We start from the raw sequence: 19379 nt of genomic DNA on the forward strand, positions 1-19379 counted from the left end.
TCTCACAACGAAAACGTTGGGAAAAAATAGTTAAGGCCAGTCTGACATGGTTGCTAGAGGCTCAAGTCACTCTGAGTCCAAGTAAGTATTGTTTTCGGATAAGTAGATCGACCCTTGACTCATTATCAAAGCTGAAGCAAATATCTGCAACGTTTTCCTCAGGAATGAGCACTTAGTCATGATATGTGTTGACATCAAACAAGTCTTTGATAAAACTCGGTGATACGGGATTCTCCATGACTTACATAAATCAGACCTTCGGGATCAATTCCCGAAATATATTCAGAATTTTCCGGGTAACAGATCCTTTCAAATACAGTTCTATTCTTCACTCTCTCGAGTATATGTATAAGAAAAGGGAGTTTCCCAAGGCTCAGTGCTGAGCGCCACTCTTTGCCATCAGGATCAACTTCACACAGTTGATGCTTACCTGTATACTGATGATCTTGCCATCCCATCTCATGTCATTCTCAAAATATGCGACTAATCGAAACACGACTACAAGGCACCATTAACAGAATAGTCTCTTAGTTCAAAAACAATGGGTATCGACTTTCTAAACCAACAACAACTGCCGTACGCTTCGAGCGTAAATGTACTTTACCTCCTGAACAGACCTTCAGTTAGATTTTCATCGTATTACTTTCCAGCATAATATTACATTTCTTGGTTTAATACTTGATAAAAAAAATAAACTTCCTAGGACATAAAATACAAAGGATACTAGGAAAGTTTTGCAATACAACTTTGTTTATTTAATTTTTTCAAAGTAATTTCCTCTACATTCAATACACCTCTCCATCCTCCGAAACCAATCTTTAAACCAGTTCTGCCAAGTTTCACTAGGGAGTAACGCACACTCGTTGTCCCAAGCCCGTAGAAGGTCCTCATCACTGGAAAACCGCCTCCCTTTTAGCTTCATTTTCACATGCGGGAACAGTGCAAAGTCGCAGGGAGCAAGGTCTGAACTGTAGGGAGGGTGCTCGAGAAGTTTCAGTCCTGTCGTGGTCAAATATTCGGTGCAGGCTTTGGCGTGGTGAGCTGGAGCATTATCGTGATGGAGGTACCAGGTGTCCATTCTTGACTTTGGCCTCAGGTTCTTCATAGATCCAATGACTTTAGGCAGGCATTGTTCAGTATACCACTTAGCTGTGACTGTCTTCTGCGTGTCCAAAACGACACGTTCCACAATTCCACTCGATTTGAAAAATACAGCTATCATTTTCTTCTTTACAGATCGGGATTTTCTGACAATTACGGGTGTGTCGTCATCATCAAAGACCCAAACTTTGTTTTGAGCCTTGGTCGGCAGATCGTAATAGTACAGCCAAGTCTCGTCACCTGTCACGATGTTGTTCACATACCGAGATTGTCCCTTATCAAACTTTTTTAACATCTCCCGGCACCAAGTCACACGTCGTGTCATCTGCTCTTCAGTCAGTTGATGCGGCACCCAGAGAGAACAAAGTTTCTTCACGTGCAAATGATCTTGCAGAATCGAACGAATTGCTGGTGCATTTAGGCCCAAAGTATCCTCTATCTGTTGGTAGGTCACTCGCCTGTTTTCGTCAAGCATTTTCCTCACAGCAGTAACGTTTTCCTCCGTAACTGACGTTCGTGGCCTTCCCGGCCTCTCAGAATCCTCCAGAGTGAAATTTCCCCTTTGGAATTCTCTATACCACCTGAATATCGTTGTACGATGTGGACAATCATCATCTAGTGCAAGAGTCATTTCTTCTAAGCACTGGTCTATGGTTAAACCACGCACGAAATTATACCGCAAAACTGCCCTTATCTCATTTCGTGACCACGATGCCATCGCAAGCACTTTACACTCTCACTTCTAATGAATAACTGAGCCCATAGACTTGGCGCGGCGGCTACTATGCACGTATGAACATGTCTCAACATGCAGCAACAAGCAGCTTCCTGTGATTCATTGTTGCGTCATATTGCAAAACTTTCCTAGTACCCTTTGTATATTCGTACCAATTGTCTTAAGGAAACAAATTTTTCTCAGAGTAGTTTCTTCTGTGTTATGGGGTGCAGGTCGTTATTTGTTGCTACCTCTATGCCGCTTACTAATCAGATCCCAGTTAGACTACAGGTATCCTGTATGTGACTCAGCCATGCCAAGTGTACCGAAATGGCTTTATCCTGTACATCACAGTGCACTATGATGTACAGGATCAAGCCACTCGACACATCACCAATTTAAAGTCTCTGTACGAATATGCAGGAATCGCTGCTACTAAATTATGCAGCCAAAATCGGCAGCCTTCAGCATCACCCGATGGTAACATCTCTTCATGCTAAAATTGGAAAACCTCTATCCAACTAAACCACGGCTCAAAAAAAATCTGGCATTAGACTTTAAGCTCTAAAAACATGCTGGGGCCTGAACATGACTAACACACTTCAGAATGCTAGCACGGAAACCCAGCAAATGCTCCGATATACATATGTTGATAGACATTTTCAGCAATGAAGAAAGTATACCCTTCCACATATCAGCATTAGGCAATTTCATGTAGCCCACTACATTCATAATTTTTTCTTGGATTCCTGAATACGTTGGAATGCCCAGGAAATGAACAGGCAGATTCAGCTGCCAAAAGTGCTTAAAATGTGATCTTATCTACTTTCAGGACACCTTATGTTGACTCTAAGTCCATTATACATCGGACCTATAAAGAACGGTGGATAAGCATGTGAGGAAGAACAAACAAATAATGAACTTTTGGGAAATCAAAAGAGAGCCCAAACAGTGGCAATCCAGCCTGAGAGGAAACAAAGGAAGAAGCCATACTAGCTAAACTGAGCGTTGATCATACGTACCTCAATCATAGTTACCTACGCGGCGCCTCCGTAGCCAGGTGGGCAGGAGCAGCACACGCTTCTTGATTAGAACGGGGTTCGAGCCCGTGACCACCAAATACAGAGGATGCGGAAAGGTCAGGGAATGACCACCCCATATCCTCGGAGCAATATGGCCTTAGTTGTTAATGCTCCTAAAAAACCAATAAAAACAACAACATAGTTACCTACTCACAAACGACGGCGCTCCACAATCCAGTGCAGTAACTGTTTATGTCCACTGACAAAGAAACATGTCATCATAAAATGTCCATTATATCTAAGAGGGCGGGAAACTGGTTTCTCCTCACACCTTGCACCAATTAACATTACAGAGTGTTCTAGGAGATCGACAGGACATGGATGACATTTTTGTTTTCCTAAAACTGATTAATAAATGTCATTATCTGAACCCCTGTCACTCGTAAAACAAACAAGGAAGATATAAAACAGCAAACAGTGTATTATATAGCCTCAGTTGCTGATTCACCAACAAATCCAACAACAAGAATATCACATTCTGTCTTTCATTCTTAGTGAATATGAGAAATCAGAAAACAGTTTTTTTTTTTGTGTGTGTTATCACAGCTTTATTTTAAAGTGATTTATCATTCTGTCAAAGTGAAGTGCAATGATAAGCGAGTATCGGCTTAGTAGTTTCATCTTTGAGAGGAATAAGTCCAGTCGGATGAAAAGCGAGTTCTTTATTATGAAACAAACAAATTTCTGCTGCTTCCTCTCCTTATTTTTGCATCCTAATGCATTTATCTAAAAGGTGGAATTTCGTGTTAAAAATAATTTGTTCTAATGCGAGTACCATAATACACGCGTTCGAGTCGACCGTGGTTATCGCCCACGTGACTGTAAATATAAACACTGTGATGTTCTTATGTTCTTACCTGTCTTGTAACTCCTCTGATCCTAAGTGGCCGTCCCGGAGTATAAAAAGAAAATTTATTTAAGAACAATGTACATTTGTGTAAATATACATACGTAATAAATTGTAAATATATTGATATTAATACATGCCTTCAAACCCGAAGCACTTAATTAGCGTCCTTTAATTCAACTTTAGGTTTTATACTTGACGTACAAGACTATCCTAAAATTTTAAACGATATTTTGATGCTTCACGGTAATTGTACTTCTCTATGTAGGCATAAACAGTATAGTATATACGAGTACACAGAGTGATTACAACTCTCCTGCCAAACTTTGGGAACATGTTAAGAAATCACTACGATACAGAGGGCGCTTTAGTTTTGTTTATACCAAGAAAAGTTACAAGTTAAGTTTATTTCATGTAGAAATCCTGATTTTGTCTGGAGATATGGGAATTGTTTAAGTGAACCTTTTCTCTTTTTTTGTATTAAAAACGAAAAAGAAAGAGAATTAATTGAACACCTGGCCTGTAATGACAACAGTAGCGTAACGCGATCTTTGTAGAAGAGTCAACATTCAGCGTACTAAGTGATTCTCGGCCGATTTTCATCTAGAGCAAAGAAGGAAGTCGTTAAAATCAGGCAACATCATTGAAAGCGAGTTTTTTTTTTTTTTTTTTTTTTTTTGACTGCAGTGATTTCGTAGCATGCGTCGGGCGCCATCTGTTGTTATACAAATCTGTTGTCTTCCAACAGCAGCCATTTAAAAAGGTCTTCTCAAACTTTTTTCTTTATTTATTTATATTTTTCCCAAATAGTTGATGTTCCAGAATTGATTATAACGGACAGTTGTGCCTCACCTGATGAGCCAGTGCGTAGGGAATAGTTGTTGAGCACGTATGAATCGGCTTGCATTCTCCCTTCTCTTCCACCACTATCGTAGTCACATGCAGGATGTCTAAGTTGCAGCCAAGTTACAAGATTTCCTCGTTCTCACCTTGAAAAGAAAAATAAACTATTTTTGTGTAAAATTGTGCAATTTTTTCTCAAAATAATCTTGGTATAGATTTAATGCATTATGGTGTGTGTGTGTGGCTTAACTTTTAGATATCAGAGTATTTGATGTTCTACAGGCTTTGATAATTTTCTGAGATACTGAAAAGTCATGGTAAATCCGTCAGGAGAAATAATTAGTCAATCGGCTTTGAATTTATTTGCTAACAAATTTATTAAGCGTGCATTTGAATGAACGACACCAAACACATTTTAAGTTGAAGTAATACAAAATATTTGCTAAAACTGTTAGAACAAGATTTGGTTAACCTTATTCGCCCATATTCTTATCTGTGTTGTAAATTTTATGCGTTAGTCCGTTATGTGAATAAACATAAAAAAAAAAAAAAATGAAAAAACGTTATGAGTTTTTTTCTTTCCCTCCAAGAAATTAGATTTTCTCATTGCGTGGACGTAAAAAATCTGTCTTACGTTTCTACATTATTCACGCTCTCAAATATCTGCACATATGATCTGTTCTGTTTCCCACCATCGGCATTGTAATGTATTTTTCGTGGAGTCTGGATTCCAAGGACACACTGGTAAATTATAATCGTGTAGATCTTGCAATAGTGTGCTTTACAGTTTTTCACAACTCTTTCTTTGTGTTTTGACTCTGTGCATCACGTGCTATTTTGTAGCCAGGCGCTGGCCAATTGGCGTGCTTCTTGCGATTACCCGGCTATATTGACGGAAGCTGCATTTCTTTCTCCTCTCATATGTTCCCCTTCCACCTACGAACGCAGTGGCCGCTTCCATAACAGTTCTAGGAGTCCGTGGAACAGGTGTCGGACAGTTGTACGGACAATACTTCCGAAGCCACCTGTATCGTGCGTTGCCGTGGGCACAAAGTAGGACACTGCCAGGACGCCATTCATATACGCTTATATTTGCAAGGAATGCCACTTGGTCTCCAACTTGAAGATGCCGCTGAAAAAGGTTAGTTCGTCAGGTTTTTTTTTTGGATGCTTTCACTCACTTAGGGAGGCTGTTCCTAAGAGTTAGTAATGCAGGGAACTATGCAGGGCGTTTGCTTTTGGGGAGAATTCAATTTGCTCTTCCCTGTGTAAATAATAGAAAAGTGAAATTCATGCATGAGCTGCTGTGCTGGTGTTGTTGACCTGCTGTACACGGCCTAGTGGTTAGCTTGCAGGTAGAAAACTCCTATTTTGAATACTCGCATCTGCGCTGTGCCACAAATACGCTGCTCGTGATTTTTTAACCAGTATTCTCCAATAAAAAACGTTCTTATTGCTTCATGGCTGACCTGTAGTATCAAGGAAAATAAATAAATAAGTTAATGTTTGGTGGTAGTGTGCACGAAAAAGACCCCTGTCGTGGTACGAAGTGTCACTGCTTTTGTTACGACATCGGAAGTGTTTAAATTGACCTCTGACTTCCGATTTGTTTACTTATGATTTGTATTCTGTCATAAGCGGAAATCGGTTTGAAATGAGGATGGGTGAACTAAAATCGCCTTCATTTTGTTATAGAATTTTTCTGAGATTTACAACATGGTAAATCTCATCCCGCACCTGTTGCGGGTGGTGTTGGTGCCTTGAAAATGGCTGCCGAAGTCGTGGTTTAGACACTGTAAATATTGACATATGAACCTGTTGCTGAGCGAAAATTCATGGAGTTCTTTGAATTCTTATACACGTTATAATTCCTTAGCTCTGACAAATATGATTATGGTGTGTCCTTACCTTACGACTTTACTAGAGGGATTACAGTATGTTCTTTTGTGATGAGAAATTATCAGTTCCCATTGTTTTATCTGTAGCTAGATGTGGTGAGGTATTAGGCAATGTTGTGGGACTTTGTGTAAGACCTGCCATCTATTGCACAAAGGTCTGCGCTTGTTATATTGAAGTTTTACAATGACACTGATTCACGATCTTGTTTAGTGTTAGGTAAGAAAGGAGAAATTTAGAGAGATGCTGTGGATGCGAAGCACCCAAGCCGGGGCCGTGCAAAGGTACTTGGGAATCCAGATGGAAAAAAGGGTTAAGGGGCCTCGTTTATTTACGTTGAGACTGATAGCCCCCTCGACTGGGGCTTCCTAGATCGGGGGGGGGGGGTCCTAGTGCGGCGCATCCAATGCACACCCCATTTACACGGCCCGATCGGAGCATTTGGACGGAGTCCTCCGGTTCCAAGATTCCTGCACAGTTTTGTCTACATGTGACCAAAATCTAACGATATAACTTAATAGTAATAATCACTTGTGCACTAAAAAAATTAACTAGTGTATTTCCTAAATGTTATGAAGTAAGGATAACGAAAGAATTTATACTAATAGCAATAAGAATAATTATGGGCACTATACGTTGATTAAATAGATTCACTCTGCGTGGCTTGGATGGTGATTTAATTTATTAGTCTTTCTCTCCGTTTTCAGAAGTGAATGGCGCACGCGGCCGCTTTGATCTGGCTTGAGTGGTGACTGATTTCGCGCCGAAGAAATAAGTACCGTAAAAAGATTCTGAGCAGACGCTCCAGAAAATTTGCCAGAAACTGAAAATGCACATGATCGGGAGATGGACCATGAGCAAAACACTACCAGGTCATAACATTGTTATCGTCTGCCTCTGCTCCTTTAATTGGTCCCCTTAGATCGGGGGGCCCCCTGTTGCGGTGCTCCAATGCACACCCCATATACCGCGAATTGGACAGTTCATTTGGGAAGAGAGAGGAGGATTTTTCTTCACTGCTTATATGAAATGACGCAGGTGTCTCGTCTTCTGTACGTATTAAAATAAATTAATCAATAAAGCGAGGCGCCTCCGTAGCCAGGTGGACAGGAGCAGCAGTGCGTAGCACACTCTTCTTGATTAGACAGGGGTTCGAGCCCGTGACCACCAAATACGGAGGATGCGGAAAGGTCAAGGAATGACCACCGCATATCCCGGAGCAATATGGCCTTAGTTGCTAATGCTCCTAATAACCAAATAATAACAACAACAATCAATAAAGCGAACTAAATTATCTAGGAAAAAATAGTCCATAAAGAAGATTCCATGGCAGGAAGGGAGAGTTAGAATGCAACTATCAGCACGTAAGCTAAAAATCGCCAGAACAATATTTATTTATTATTCTTACGAATTCGTTTAATTTTAATTCTTTAAAACTGTAGTGAAAACTTCTGAACCTTACTGATTTTAAGATACAGTTCCAAGACTTGGGCTTAACCATGAATCTGCCCCCCCCCCCGCCGTAATTAACACTGTGGCGACATCTACAATTTCTTTCTGGTATTCATTTGATTTCGAAAATAGATAAATCGACCTTGTATTAGGGAACTGCAATTAGTTCTGCTGATTGCAGAACATTTGTCGTTTCCAAGCAAATTCCTTGTACCTTCATCATTCTGACATTGGTTGCGAAACAGCTCACGTGTTGATTCAGGTGTAAACCCCTTTGCTCCAACATTCCCCGGGCTTAGCAATGGCCTTCAAAAGAAGAATCTTCTGGCTAATATCGTAAGGTATGTCACGCAAATATTGGTGCATTTATCTCGTTCCTTCCTTCCTTGTCTCCCCATTACAGATTCTTAGAGAATCTGAGTGCTTTTTTTCCTTGTCGATACAATAGAGCTTGTCACGCACCAGTGACATGTCTAATACATCAAAACTTATAAACTACATTAAAAGTAGAGGCGGCATGATGGGGGAGTGGGGTAAGATGAGAAAGGTATAGTTTTCTAAATCCAGTCTTTCTCTTAATCAATTCAAAGTTGCGTGTAAGTAATCTGGGCATTAACTTCGTTCTAAAATAATTTAGGAAATTAAAATTTTTAATTTAAATTTTGTGACGTCGTAAGTTATACGATAGTACTGACATTTCACTTTCATTGAATATCCTGGAACCGAATGCGCCACTAGTTTTGATTTGAAGGCATGATATTGTAATACATAAAATAACTTTTTACTCTGTTTTAGGTTAATACATTTTGTGATCAGTTTTGTTCACAAAGTTTAAGAAATAACGATTTTTTTTCTAAGTCTCCTTAAATAAGATACATATGGATCAACTGTTTAACGTCGTCAATTATAACACTTCAAATTTCCATCTGCCTTAGTTGCTGTAGTGGCTGAGAGAAATCTGATTACATAATGTACTGATCATTTATTGAACTATGAAACAAACGGAATGATTTTGCTTTCGAGTGGGAGCTGAGCGTCTAAACTTCTTTTTCCAACAAAAGTAAAATTTTGTTTTCTTGGATTTCCTTTATTGCAGTATTGCCTATACAAGTCTGCTATATTACGATTACGCGTTGAATTTATTCATCTTTTAATACTTAGCAGTTGAAATTGAATTTATTTTGTGGTTTTAACTTGACAACATATTTTGACACTAATGGCTTTGTGACAATGGTAATATTGCAAGTAGAGATGGTTGTTTACGACGGGTTCCAGCAACGTTTTTATTGTATAGGCCGAGGAACTTTAAATTTTTATCTTAATTTGAGAAAAAAATCGAAGGATTTAGAAAATGCTGTTCTAGAGAGAGAGAGGGAGAGAGAAGAGCTTATTAGTATTAACCATAAGTACAAGAAAGCTCCAAGGTTTTGTGCACCAGCCAAAAAAAAAAAAAAAAAAAAAAAAACTGTTTGACGTTTGAATTTTCCCAAGGAGGAATTCAACTGCCCACAGAAGTAGCTTATTCTAGTAATTAACAACTCTTTAGCTAAAAGAACATCCTACATTCAGTACCAATCTCTTTCCCCTTAATTTGAATATTTGGTCCCTAGTTCATTTATAAATTTTAGATCATTTATAACAGCAAAAATTTCACCTTCCTTCATTTTACTGTCCCTGTTAGAGCCTTATTGACCTTGGTCAGGTGCCTTGTTACCACGCTCTTGTAGCTCGTTTATCCAAAGTCTGTCTTGATCTGAACGCCCTTTTGCAAATCTCACTAAGCGGGATACCCGTCTTTGGACCCTTTCAAGAAGCTCAATGTATCCTCTCAATAAATCTTCGAGAGGATACTGTAGGCCTTCTGTGCAGCATGCCTACACAGCACGGAGAAATTTTAATCCACTCATATCGTAACCCCCTCCTCTCCAAATCCCTTTATTTCCTCTACTCATTTTTAATTCGGTACCACCGAATGTATAAGTTATTTTGGGGCAGCCATTCCCAAGTGTAATAGCTTGCATTTTTCTGCATTAACCCCCCCCCCACACACAGGGGAATTTCTTTCGTCTCGTTAAGCAGAGAGTGGGAACTGTGTTCAAGAACATTTGAGAGGGGATGAGGAAAACCCAGAGAGATGGGGGTGAGTTGAATTCAACTACAGTTCTGTTGTCTGTGGGTGAACCTACATTAGAAGCTCTGTACCTAGCTGTTGTCGTACGCCGGAAATTCTGGATTGGTTGTAACGCTTTTGTCGTGTCGCAAACCTGTCGACCATGTGAGCCTAGCCCCATATAATATCATGGATATCATCCCTACGACTAAACAGTCGTACGAAAAAAAAAAAAAAAAAAAAAAACTCTGTGTGCAGGTAGTCTAACTTTTCTAACCATGCCTGAATCCTGTTCAAGTCGTCTTGAAGGAACGTTGCTTGGCGCTGATCATTAACCACTTGTCCACAGAAGTTCAAGTCCAATGTCAACAAATATCTTCTTTCGTCTTCTCAACCTCCAACCCAAGCACGGTACTAAGTACTATAGGTTCTAATACCTCTGGTTTTTGGGGTTTACATAAAAAAAAAAAAACTTTCCCAACCTTGGCATAATTGCAAATTTTGACAGCACGTTCTCTTGTCTATGTCATTTAAAAGTATCGGAAAAGTACTGTAGTCTCAGAACCGATCTCTGGGATACTATTCTACCATTAGCCCAATATGAAGAGTAACCATTAATCACAATGGGTGGCTGCCTCTTGCCCTGCAGCCACCAGGAGCCCACCTAAGAATCTTACCCGCCCAACATATTCCAGCTATTACAGTAACCTCTCCTGCTGGACTGAGTAAAATGCAAACAAACAAACAAAAATAAAAAAAAAAATAAAAATTTCAAACAAGCAATTGTGAAATTATTTCTTACTTCCAGCTCATGAGCGACTTTTCAAAATAGTTAAAACTAGCTTGTTTGATAAACATAATTGTCCTTTAACAAAACCATCTTATCTTTCAGAATTCCGTTGCTAACTCTGTATCATTGCCTTCATGATTTTCCCTATCACTGAAGTCAGACTTATCAGTCTGTAGTTATCTACTTTGCTCTTAGAGCCGATTTTATGTACTGTCGATATATTGGCATATAAGGCGAGAGAATGCATTGAATCATTCTTAGTGGTTCAGTGCATTCTCTCGCCACTCCTTCAAAATTAATGATATATGCCATCAGGGCGGGCGCTAGGCTGAACGTAGCCCGCCTGCAAAGCTGAAATGGGCGTCCCTGCATTGCAAGGCAGGCACCCCTCAAACATACTAAACTTCATATTAACAGTTCGAAACGGCGCCCGCCTGCAATGCAGGCTCGCTTCCGCCGGCCCTGTATGCCATCAACTTTAAAAGGCTGCCGTAGCCTAGTGGTCAGGCGCGCGGGTGCATAAGTACACGTGCCTTGAGTGTCCGGGGTTCAAGCCCGTGACTGCTGAATACGGTGCTGTTTCTTGTATTCTGTCTATCTTGTGAACTCCTCTGACCGTTTGGTCGTCCCGGAGTATAAACAGAAAATTTATTTATTTTATTTAAGAGCTCTATTGACTTTAGGTTGGAAAGTTTTTCTTATAAACAATCATCTGTAATTTCCATACTGCCAATCACACAGCTCCCTCCTCTCCGGTTTTTCGTCTGTAAAGATTGATACGAAATACATGTTCAATTCGTCAACAGCATCGGATTGGTTATATACGACTTTGCTCTACCCATTACGCAAGGGTACAGCCTCCTTTTGTTTTCTTCTTTGTATTCAAATACAGTACATGGAACACTAATCCCCTTTTTCTTTGCTCTCTCTTAGCCAGTGATTTCTCATACTCGGCCTTTTCTAGACTAATCTTGTCTGTGGTTCTATTCATCCATCTCAGGGTCCTCCTCTTGCTATGTTTTTTTAATGGTATATATCAGGGGTGGCCAACGAGTCGATCGCGGATTTAATTTCTGTCGATCACGACGAATTTTAAATATAGAGTCATCGCTAGATTTGTGCAATGAAATTTTTGAGATGGTAGATCGCTGCACATTTTGAAGGAAAACAGTAAATCGCATCACAAATTAAGTTGGCCACTCCTGGTATATGCATTCATGGCCTTCATGATTATTTTTTTAATTAATGGAATTCCATAATTCTGATGTGTTCGTTGTCCGTATGCCAATTGCCCGGTTAATAGAGGCCATGTGGCCTCTTAAACTGTCACTGCCCTTTCCTGAAATTAAAACCCCGAGGTTCTGCGTTTTCGGAGGATGAATTAATAACTTGTAAGGCTTTGGATTTATATTCTTGTTTATACTGTGGCACGACTACGAGGTCAGAGGAGTTTAATAAATCTTGAATACAATCGTTAATAGCAGTCATGAGCTTGAACCACGGTCCACGAACCTCCAGAGCCTATGCTATTGTACTCGCGCTCCTGACCACTCGGCTACGTCAAGCCTGATCGTTCAGATAGTATAAACAGATGAGGACCTAAAGGACCTTGTGGAATTTAAAAGGATCTGAAGCCTTGCCTTTAATGACAACAAATAAACGACGATCATTAATTAAACACGAAAATAAATACTTAATGGTCGCTAAAAATGCAATTTTTTTTCTAGATGTGGAAAAAAAGAAAAATCTGAAACGTGTTTAATACTGTAGGGCTCTGTTCGTGGTGTATGTATTTGGATGTTTTCCCTCCGGAGAGAATTTCATGGAACAATTTGTATATTTGGGGATTCCAGCAATACGCAATTATTATTTTAATTTCTAAAACAGTAAATATTTTTACTTGAATTACTGACAACATAAAAGGAATGACAGAATCTCACTAAAATGCTGATATTTTTTTTTGATTTGTTTACTCTAAAGCCAGATTCAGGAAATACCCTTGACAATTGCCAAGGTTGTTAAGCATAGCAAAAATTTTATCTTTTGTGTCGTATTTGTACAGCTTCTACATTTCCTGCATTTTTGTGAGGAATGAGATTCCATGACAGAAATGTCGCTTTCTTGATGAAGCATGATCTCATTATTCACCGTTACAGGTTCTTTGTGCGTGCGTACATGTGTGCGTTTGTTATTAATTGCACTTCCAAGGTTGTCTCTTTAGTTGTGTTCAGCCCATTTTACGGGAAAGTGTCGCAATGGGAGGTTGCTCTTAATAGATGCAGGTTGATCACAAATTCTCTATGGAGATGCATTTCTGCACATTTTAAATGAAGTACACAGATATTTGACTCGAATACATATGACACGAAATATTTCGTATTTTAATGTACAGTATTGAGAAGATATTTCATGGGTACTTAGAAACTTTAATGAAGAAAACACTTCACGCGATATTCAAGTTCAGTTTCTTGGTATACACTGAGAGAGAAGTTAGTGACCCTCATCTACTTAGTACAGAGGTTCCCAACTTTTTATGCCTTCTGACTCGCCCCCTTAAAATATTTCATAAAATTCACGCCCACCCATTTTCCAGAACAAATGCAAATAAACAGATCTGACATAAAATTTAGCTCTGGGTATGTATTTTTTTTATATAAATTAAATGTACTTATAAATATTAAATAAATTGAAGTGTATACTTCAATACACTTCAATAATTTCTAATTTCTAATATAAAAATTGTATTAGAAATTATATACTATATTAGAAAAATAAACAACCTGCTTACTAGCAGTGCCGAAAATAACTGAATTTTGACCTCCCTAGTTGGCATAAATTTATATAAATCGCTGTAAATCTTATGTTTTTAATCTTATGGAGTAAAACAGATTTTTTGAAATGAAAAAAAAAAAAAAAAAAAAAAAAGAAAAAAAAGAGAGAGATCAAATTCTTGTCGCTGTACTTAAGCTGATTACGATACAGTATTCGAAATACTGTATCGTCTACTAATACTATTTGCAGTTATGTTAACGTTTACAGCACAATGATGAAATACGAGTAGAACTCTTTCTACATCGTTTATTGCAAAATAATTGCTAATCACTCACTGTCTACTTGGAAAATCTCTCTCTCTCTCTCTCTCTCCCTCCACACACAAGATCCTGCATTGTACTTTCATCAAACTCTTAAATTGGTTCTTATTCAATTCAATTCCACTCGCGATTCGGCTGCTGAACGTGGACAATGCCGTCCATCTCACGAGTTGTTGCTGGCGTACCAACGAGTATCGTCATCTCCCAACAATTATGTTCTGTCTTCGAGAAACTGAACCACAGGTACACTTGAATCGTTGATGGGTTTGTCGTCATAACCTTGTGATTATGTTTATATAACCCCCTCCTAATCACAAAAAAAGCTTTTCTTGTTGAAAATCCGATACTTTTTATGCAGGAAAGAAGCACAATCGCATGATTTTGAATCGCAAGTTCAGAACCTCTGATTCAGACTTGTACAGTGTCAATATGTATACAGTATTATAGTGTTACGTCCTTTCACACTCCTCCCATTGCATACCACTCCTATCACCACATTATTATGCCACTTTTTGTAATTATTTATATTCTTTCCTTTCTGTATCCAATACAGATGTGAACTCTGCAGGTTCTTTATTAGTCTATTCTATGGACAAGACGTGCATCATATTTCACGTATTACACAATATTGTAATATTTTCCTTTGCGTCACTGTTTCTAGAAATAGGTGGTGCACACGAATGGCGACCTTAGCTCGAGCGAGGTCTGGGTGAGAAAGCAGAAGGTTATCAAATACAAGGATCGATACCTTGTTTACAAATTTGCAATGTTAAAAGCAAAATATACGTGTTTGAATGGTGCTTTTTCCAATCAAATCAAATACAATACAGAAGTTAAATCCAGTTTGTATGCAATTCTGGTTTTTTATTAAAAACGAATATAGAATTTAATTAAAATTTTTGCAGAATGTGCTGAAAGTGTCCACCTTGCTGGTGTAGACATGCATTCACTCTTATGTTTAAACATACCTACCAATGCCACGAATTCAATTAATGGTTGTCATATTGGGAAAAGGCCTGTTTTGGATATTTAATTACTTACCGAATTTAATTAATTAAAGATATTTAATTACCGAATATCTCTTAGCATTGTAAAATTGATTTTGATGCAGGATAACTAAGGTAAATACTTTCTTTTCGAGAGAACACGCATTGTACCCACTACATTAATAAATGCCATACTGCTTCTCAAATACTGCTGCTGCTGTCACAGTGAAACTCTTCTGCCACCTGTCTGAAATATCTCATCCAATGACGTGCTCTGTTTCCCATGGTTACTTCGGTACACCATTGACCACTAGGTTGCACGATAAATGGACAATCCTGCATATTTATATTTTATTAGTACCGGGTGAGTATTTCATCTGTAGCTTGTAACATGCAATATTGTAGCTGTTTTCATAATAAAGTTTGGGGGTGTATTTTTGGCTTTGCCCCTGCTACAAAAAATTTCTTGTTGTAGTGGTAACTGCAAGAATTATTCTTCTATTATTTATTCAGTACACAATGCCCCAATTGGGAAACCTTGTATGGTTTTGTCAATACGAATCAATCAAACGAGTTGCTATTACAGAATAAACCAGCCAACTTCGTAATATTTTTTTCTCCAATACTAAATTTGTTGTCACCTTTGTGGAACTTATTTTTTATTTTATTACAGTACAGTATTATTATTTCAGTTGGGAGGACACAAGCTGTTGCTTGATTTGTTGTGCATGAAGCCCCTACTGTGTATGAACATCATTTGCCTGTTTACACCGTACTTCACCTCTTGAGTTTCGGAATTGTGTTTTTTTTCAAGAGTGAGGAGAAAGATTTTCATTTGCAGGGATATCTTGAAGAGGCAGGCGCTAAATATGCACGAGTTAAATGGAATGGGGAGGCTATTTAGAAAAGGAATATGAATTATTAATCCACAGTCACTTTGCGCTTTCAGATTACGTGTAACTTCATTTGAATTTGTATAGTATATATATATTTATTTATTCTTAAAAAAGATTAAATAAATTTTCTGCTTATACTCTGGAACAACCACATTGGGTCATGGAGTTCACACAAAGAATACAAGAAGGTCACTAGTTAGTAGCCACGTGGGATTGAACCACAATGAACTCAAACTCGTGTACTACCGTCTCTCACATTTTATCGCTCGGCGTCTTCGTATATTTGATGTCTTAAAGGAATCAGATGGTGGGAATTATGGCATTATCGTATCCATTTTCATATATAATTTTTCTTTTTGTTTATAGTCAACCATTTAACTCCTATTTTTAAAAAAAAAAATTTTCTCTCTGCTTTGTCTGCAGATGGAGGGTACTCGTTTCATCTCAGTCCCGATCTTGAACGTTGCCAGTAACAAACTCCCCTTATTGTAACACCATCTGATATAATTTGTCTTCGTCGTAATCCCATTTCACACACTTTTCCTCCACTTTTTCAAAATTTAATTATTATACCAATTTAATTCTCTGATTAATTATCAAGTGAATTATTGCAGACAGCATATAATCGTGAAACTAAGAAGAGAGACGAGTTCCCCGATTCGATTATGACATCAAAGAGCGCGACAGTGAATAGGATCCCACTTTAGGGAAAGTAATTACGTTATTTTGACCCATAAGGTCACCAGACACGACAAAGAATCAGTAACGAAGGGTAACTTATGGAAATATAATACAGATTTTCGTATAAAAATCAACTCTTGAGTCTGCTCCAGGTCATAGCAGGGTGAAGAAATAAAGGAGATTAATGATGCGATGCTTTAAATTATAGGGTGTACGGGAAAGGAGTACAATGAGGTACTCCTTCATGTGTGCACGTCACTCATGTGCAACGTGCAGTCATTTAAGATGGCGTCGACGAAAACATTCATTTAGACTGAATATAAATAGAATTGTACATTTTTTGAGAAATGTCCAAATGTAGCAAAGAATTCCGCTGCTTGGACACATTATCTTCAGTAACCGCGTTTAGACAGAACTTAAAACGTACGCATTTAGCGCAGCTTTACATGCTGCGCTAAATGTGTGTATATATATATATATATATATATATAATTTATTTCGTAAATATAGTGTGAACAAATACTGACCTAAAAACAAAGTCAGTATGGCAAAGAAAAGCGACTTAACTCTTTGTCATGAAACATTATATTCGGTCACTTTATGCTGTTGTGTTATGGCACTTCTTAAACACTAAAGTACAGTTCTAAGAAAACATGTGACTGTTTCCTCTTTATCTCAAGGACTTCTCAAACCAGTTCTTAGCAGCCCACTCGCTATTGTCTTCAGTAAAGCCCAGTTCTAGTGACCGCCTGCAACCCTTTTGTTGGCAAACCCCAACGAATTGGGTCAATGCCCGTACAAAAGGCTCTTTTAGACGGAGATGCTCGGTTGATGACTGCCGTACTTCTAATTCGTGCGATTGCAACATCATAGCCTTGGAAGTTGGTGTGAGATAATTGTCCGCCTCGATTTTGAGCATTTGGGGGATTGAACTTGACCGCTCAACTATGGAGGTTTTGCAAAGAAAAATGCCAGAGATTGAATTTCGTTTTTGGCATGCAGTTTTCAATTATTAAATGAATCCAAATAGTTTTCAAAAAATTAAGAGGTGATTTGTAGGCGAAGTTAATATTATAAAAGTTAGTTAATGTACGCAGTGCGTTACATATCAAGCGCGTTAGCAACTAATAATGATAATTCATGATTTATATATTAAAAAAAAGAACAGAAAGTAACAGCTTTTATGCGCGACCCTAGAAAATTTCGTTTCTGCTCATCCTCCACATTCTAATTCATTCCTCCAACGAGTGCACAACAACAAACATAATGTCCAGTGCTTCAGGTATAACATATGGTATATGGATTGCCAATGTAATATGTATGGAAGGTGGGAAAGAAAAAGAAATACTAATTATCGAATTTACATTTGGCCAATTTTATTTTGAAATTTGGGAAGACTCGACAAATCGTTCTCACAGAGCGAAACAAAATTTCGTCAAAATAATTGTCGGACTTTTATTGGTCCTATTGAGATAAAATTTGGGATGGCTCTACAATTCTTTCTAAAAGGCCCAAATAAAAAAAAAAAAAAATGGGTGAAAACCTGTCCACTGGGAGTCGAGTCATTATATGAGGACGGAAAGAAATTAATAATTGTCGGATTTCTATTGGTTTGATTTTAATGAAATTATGGAACAAATCTTTTTGATAGGGCCAAGTATAAAATTTCATGAATATCCATCTACTGGGAATCGAGTTGTTACATGTGGAATGACATAGCGAATACAACAGCCGCATTATGCGTATAGTGCAGTGCAGTGCAGGCAAATCTCGATTTACAAACATTCGTTATAACGAACGTCACAATTCATTCAAAATTTCTTAAAGTGCCAATAGGTAGAGTTCCTTATAAAACGAAATGCCAAACATATAGTGAACATAATTGTAAGATTTAAATAAATAAACTTAAAAAAATGTATTTATTACAATAATTATCAGAAAATTATTATATGATAATTATACTGAACTGTTCTTGGTTTATAAAACTAAGGCATACAACATTTATAATGCATTGCAAAACATTGCTGGTGCCTGGGAGGATGTGAAGGAAACAAACTTAAGTGGTGTGTGGAAAAACTTGTGTCCACAGCTTGTGAATAATTTAAGTGATTCTGAGGAGCCAGTAAAACCCGCGACTGAAGAAATTGTTGAACTGAGCAATAAAATGGACCTCGACCTTGATGTGTGTGAGAGAGCTTTTGGACTCGCATTTTGAGGAATTAACAACCGATGAAATAATTCAAATAGAGATACATCTAAATTCTGAATTAGCCGAAGAACCTGATAGTTCACAGCCTCCCCGAACATTTACAAGGGCTGCAGCTTTTAGATACATTTCTGAGGGGTTGGCAATCTTTGAAGAAGAAGACACAAATTTACAAAAGTGAAAAGAGGCGTTTGTGACTGTCTAGCATGCTACTGTGAGATTTTTGAAGAAAAAAAAATAAACTAACTGTGCAATCTTCAATAAAAGCATATTTTAAAAAAGTGGAAAACCCAGCGTTTCTTCACTATCAGACGCCTTTCCATCTACCTCATCTTCACCTAGTGTCACTTATGTGGAAAATATTGAACTCTGATAAAGATATTGACGAGTAAATGCTGAATACATATGTATGTACAATACATATGGTATGTTAGTACTCATTTTCTTTATTTCTATTTCGTAACTCTTTATGTTTTTAATTAAAATTAACAAGTACGATATCTTGTTTTTTAAATTCTTTTCTTTTTACGTTACGTACCGTGTACGATAAACCATAACGCATACGTACATTATAATAAAACGTATTTTATAGACCATTCGATGTTTAGTACATGGTTTTAATTATTTAAAATGGCTGCTAACGTATACAATACGTATCGTAAAAGTTCAGCAATGCAAGATA

The 19379-nt window shown here is 37.9% G+C and overlaps 1 protein-coding gene across 3 annotated transcripts in view; it reads left to right on the forward strand.

Annotated features, from left to right (window-relative positions):
• LOC150091435 (SAM and SH3 domain-containing protein 1-like) overlaps positions 1-19379 on the forward strand; it is a 611903-nt gene that overhangs the window by 481926 nt on the left and 110598 nt on the right. The gene's annotated exons all lie outside the window — the stretch shown is intronic.

Source organism: Mastigoproctus giganteus, chromosome 1 (genome assembly GCF_048544385.1).
Source record: "Mastigoproctus giganteus isolate SK-2022 chromosome 1, ASM4854438v1, whole genome shotgun sequence".
NCBI lineage: Eukaryota > Metazoa > Arthropoda > Arachnida > Uropygi > Thelyphonidae > Mastigoproctus > Mastigoproctus giganteus.